Source organism: Ictalurus punctatus, chromosome 4 (assembly GCF_001660625.3).
Source record: "Ictalurus punctatus breed USDA103 chromosome 4, Coco_2.0, whole genome shotgun sequence".
In the NCBI taxonomy this organism is placed as follows: domain Eukaryota; kingdom Metazoa; phylum Chordata; class Actinopteri; order Siluriformes; family Ictaluridae; genus Ictalurus; species Ictalurus punctatus.
In genome coordinates this window covers 17871047-17876284 of record NC_071284.1, presented here as the reverse complement: position 1 = coordinate 17876284, position 5238 = coordinate 17871047, and the positions used below count along the sequence as shown (strand labels likewise).

Below are 5238 nucleotides of genomic sequence, written 5' to 3'. Positions count from 1 at the left end.
GACTTTGGGTGTGTGTGTGTTTGGGGGATTGTGAGAGTAAACAAAACATGCCAATGCTTTGAAGGATGTAAACTGGAACGGAGTAATGTTAGTCAAGTGCAAATCCTGTTTTTAGAGGATTTAAACCTAACATGGTGAACAAATTATATTATAGAATTCAGGCAATCTTACTGGGGTTATCTCCTACAGTGTGGTGAGTAATAATCTGGAAAGACCTTTGTAACATCACAGTCTAAAACTGGATTTAAAGAGAAGCAAATCAGTAAATGAATCACATGAATATGAATCACATGAAAATGAATCACACATAAATGAATCACATGTAAATGAAACATATGTAAATGTATCATATGAAAATGAATAAATAAATTAAAAATGAAAAATGTTTTTAAAAAAAAGATGCTTGAACCCTGATAATTGCTGCTCAAAGCTATATTTTCTCTTTGTGTTTCTTCCCTTTTCTTCATGTCTTCTTGTGTATTACATCAGCCACATTTATTTTCCTTTCTTACTGTTAGTTTTCATGTTTGTATTAGTGTGTATTCTTCCTCTTTATGTGATCTGGCTTTATCAAACTTTTAAATAAAAAATATAGCTGCAGCAGCAATGACAGGCCCCAGCACTATGGTGCTATCGCCACCGGTGGGTGTATGAAAACTATTCATAGTAAAGTGAGTGCTGTAGAGTAATTTGTTTTGCACTGTGTTAGGTTAAGCCCACATCTAAGGTTTTACAACAGCTCCGATGTCCAAACATACAGCTCATATTTGGTGATAAAATGCATGAAGATGACAACAGATATATGTTGTTTTACTTATTTGCCATTATTTAATTGTAGTGAAATAATACGTAGTTGGCACAGGCGTGTAAGGGGTTGCAACATAGCTCTGTTTGTGTTTTTCTCCTAGTTATTTTTGTTTCTTTGTTTTACTTGAATTACAATATAACAGCTATGCAAAGATTAAGTGTTAGTATACACACTTTTATGCAGGTAAATATACTCAGCTGTTATGATACCTTGTGTGGAGGCAAGCACGGGCGGTGCAGTAACAGGAAGGCAAGGATCAGGCTGAAGACAAAGTCATGATACGGGCAGTAGTCAAACACACTGAAAGGGGTGTGCTGCGTAGCCGAGTGTCGTAGGGAGTTCTGTGCATACTCGGCCCATGGGAGGAATTTGCTCCAATCCTCCGGGTTCATGGAACAGAATGTCCGTAGGAACCTAGCAATTTCTTGGTTGACCCGCTCTACCTGTCCGTTAGCCTGGGGGTTGTTAGATGAGAATTAGGTAAGAAATAAAACACAAGGGAGACAGGTGCAAGTAACAAATAACTTTATTGAGAATGGGGATAAATTGGACTGGTGGGAGAGTAATCAGTTGGAGAGGGGGGCTGACGGTAAGGTGAGCAGTCAGGAGAAATGTCGGGGCTGGCAGGAGTGTAGGGAGGTGAAAAGTAACAGTCAGGATCAGCACATGCCATGTCATCATCACCTTCAGGATGTTCGGACGAGTTGTCAGGAGAAGCAGTGAGAGAGGAGTCAGTCTGCGGGGAAGCATCCACATACACCTTAGCTGGACAGATTCTGTATCTTAGAGATGGTGGAAACCCAGAGGCATCAGGGGGAGCTCTTAGAACCTAAATTAAGAGGGCCAGATCCGCAGAAAGGTGTGCAAGTTGATAACGAGCATTCAGGTCAAAGCCTTTGTTTGTCTGCCCAAGAGACCTGGGGGTTGCAGAGCTCCAACCAGGGCAGATATAAGATGACAGGATGCTGGGCTGAGACAGTTACGTACAGGACTATTGTTTCGCTGTGGAGGGCACTAACCTGGATTTCGAGGGGTGCTGTACTGTGGGAGATGAACCTCCCCATGGGGGACCCGTCGATAGACTGGATGGGGCGTGGCTGGAGTAGTGGACGAACAGAAGGTTTAGTTCCTGTGCAGTCTTCTGGTCAATGAAGTTGCCGGAAGGCTCCTGAGTCGATCAGCGCTGTGGGCACAGTAGACACCCCTGAGAACTCAAGCTTAACCTGCAACACGAATACGTGGGCTGTGTTTGCTTGGTCAGGACTCACCGTTTGATGACTGGGTCGACTGTCAACGCTCTCCCTGGCAGGTCGCAGCTTCTCGTGAGCAGCGAGACTCACGAAGATGCCTCTCCCTCTCCTCCTCGCGAAGCCAAGCCTGTCTGAGCTGCATGGGTTCCGTTGCAGTTCCAGGCTCGGGGAGCAGCGGGGTCCCACTCCAGGGTGCCCGCTGCCTCCATAGTGAGGCAAAGTAATCTGTTACGATACCTTGTGTGTCTCTCCATTTCAACAAGTTGTTTCACAGTATCTGGTTTCATAAACAGAAAACACATTACTCAAATTAACATTAACACATTATAAATTCTGAACATTAAAGTAAGATTTCTTAACTTATTGAATATTATTAATTCATATTAACATTGAGTGAATTCTAAAAAACCTCCTGTTAGGCTCACATTCACTCACCACAAACAAAAGCATTTCTACTTCATCAGTGACTACGTTTACATGGACAGCAGTAATCTAATTATTGACCTTACTCTGATTAAGATAATAATGTGATTAAGGTGTTTACATGAGTCGCTTTTAGAATACTCCCGTCATGTTCCCATGTAACATGTTATAGAACATAATTAGATAAACAGCCCGCGTCATTACGTCACCGCGCCACACCGTCCCTCCAGAATTTCATGTATCAATATACAGTTCGTCTTCGTTATGGTACCGTATACAATTTTGGGTGTTTTTATTTATTTTTTTTACGGACGCTTTAAGTGCAGTTAATTATTTGTCATGCTATACGTGCTAATAGACAACTGCTTGAAGCAGTGGGCTGCGTCTCAAACTGCGTACTTAACGTCTATATAGTAGCCGAGATACATGTATTTTTCCCCACTACAGGCCTATAGTAGTCAAGTATGCGGTTTGAGATGCAGCCGAACTCTCTTGTTCGCCGTAAAATGTTGAGAAATGCCGTGTATGATTGTGTCCTGTCGCAAAATGCGTTGAAAACTCTCACACGACGTTCATAATGTGATTAAGGTGTTTACATGTCTGTAATACACGTACATAATGCGACTAAAACAGGAGTACTCCACCTGTCTTAATTCGATTAGAGCTTAATTCGAGTATGACCTTAATTAGATTAAGGTAAGTAAAAACTGCTGTTTACAAGGTAGTTTCTTAATCAACGTATGGTCTTAATCGGGTTAAGAGTGGATTATTGTTGTCCATGTAACCTCAGCTATTGACTATAAAACTGGTAATATATAGGCCTAATATAAACTTTTTATTTGATGATATTAATTCATACTGTATTAACATTAACTGGATATGAAATATACTACTCTACAAATATATTTTTCTGTGCAATATATATATTTCTGTTTTTCTCAACTCCTCTTCATTTAAATCTTTCAACGGTGTACTGGCCCTTTAATTCAGCGTGAGCAGCTTGAGCAGCGCGGCAAAAAAATTTGACGGAAAAATTATGCCGAAAGTCCTGCTTCACTGCTGCTCATGTCCGGTGTAAAATTTTAGCAGTGCAGGGATTACAAACTGCAGTTTTGTCATCATTTCCCATAAGAGACATCTTCTTTACACACAGCATGAAATTGATGTGTTTTTCCACACTCTTTTTATTGACAGGATATAATTGGCCCTGAACATCGGATGTTTTGAAAAAATGCCTTTACATCGGTGCATCTCTAATATATACATATATATAGATAGCTAGATAGATAGATAAATAGATAGATATAGTATGTAAAGTTTTCATAATATATTGTATTGTTTTCCTCGAACAGGAGGCAGTGCAGATGGGAGAAGTGTAAGCTCATAGACTTGAGCTTTTCACAAATAAAAGGGGGAAGGCTCTTCCCTTCAGTGTGGACTCTCGTTGCATAGTTTTGCACGCAACGGCCCGTAGGCACCCGTGGCTCTTTAAGCAGTTTAATTAGCTCAAAAGGCAAGTACAACTGTTATGGTTAAATATTAGACTCATACCTCATTTAAAGGGATGGAAATGTCCTCGGGACTTAGTACCGCGTCATTGTGTAGACACAAACTGCTTTCATGAGCAAGTACGAAGTCCACCTTTCTCCAAAAAACAAACTTTTGTGACCCATTTGAACGCCTCTCTTATACTACATCTGTTGTAGAAAAGCACCACATGCTGTCATGAATAATTACGAGACAGCGTCTTCTCATAGTATAAGAACACGCAGTCTCATGAATAATTATGAGACACCGATGCGTCATCGATGTACTATAGTACATTGCCACATCACTGCCTGTGACGTGTGACAAGTTTTTAAACCTGAAAGAATTAAGCTCAAAATTAACCAGTTTTACAAATAAAATTAACGGATGCTAAGATTGTCTTTTATGATGTGTGACACAAACACCTCTGTTAAAATCAGAGAAAATGTAGTTTAATGTTTCATGATGTTTTAAATTAGCATTTTTATTTAAAAAGAAAATGTTTTCTGTGCACTTTTCTTACAGTTTTTCAACCGATGGTACTCCTAGTCCATGACCTAATGAACCAGTATCAGGATTAGAGATGCACCAATGTATCGGCCGATAAAGTCTATTTTTCCCGCTATCGGCCGATAGTTTAAAAACATCCGATGATCAGGGCCGATTATATCCTGCCAATCAAAAGAGTGCGGGAAAACACATCGATTTCATGCTCTGTGTAAAAAATTCTTGTGTGGAATGATGACAAAACTGCAGTTTGTAATGTCTGTAATCTCTGAACCGCTAAAATTTTACACCAGAAGTAAATTTTAAGACGCAGAAGTTTCGGTGTCGAGTGAATCCCTCCCCCACTGCCTGCTCATGCTGAATAAAAGGGCCAGTACACCGTTAAAATATTTAAATGAAGATGAGTTGACACAAAGTAGTATATTTTGCACAGAAAAATATATTTGTAGAGTAGTATATTTCATTTCTAGCTAATGTTAATATATATTTTTTAAAAAGTTTATATTATATATTACCAGTTTGATGTTCAGTGATGAAGTAGAAATGCTTTTGTTTGTGGTGAGTGAATGTGAAGCCTTACAGGAGGTTTTTTTTTTTTTTTTTTGCAATTCAGTCAATGTTAATATGAATTAATAACATTCACTAAATTAAGAAATCTTACTTTAATCTTCAGAATTTAGTTAATGTTAATTTGAGTAACGTGTTTTGTTTATGAGACCAGTT

General features: G+C 39.3%; 1 long non-coding RNA gene across 1 annotated transcript in view; it reads right to left on the bottom strand.

Moving 5' to 3' along the window:
• Window positions 1-1324: 1324 nt before the first annotated feature.
• Window positions 1325-5238, bottom strand: part of LOC108264263 (uncharacterized) — a 5239-nt gene continuing 1325 nt past the window's right edge. Inside the window, exons 2-4 of the long non-coding RNA XR_001812370.3 lie at window positions 2077-2335; window positions 1828-1991; window positions 1325-1637 (exon numbers count right to left, since the gene is read on the bottom strand). This is a non-coding gene — a long non-coding RNA (uncharacterized LOC108264263). The remainder of the gene's footprint in view (window positions 1638-1827; window positions 1992-2076; window positions 2336-5238) is intronic.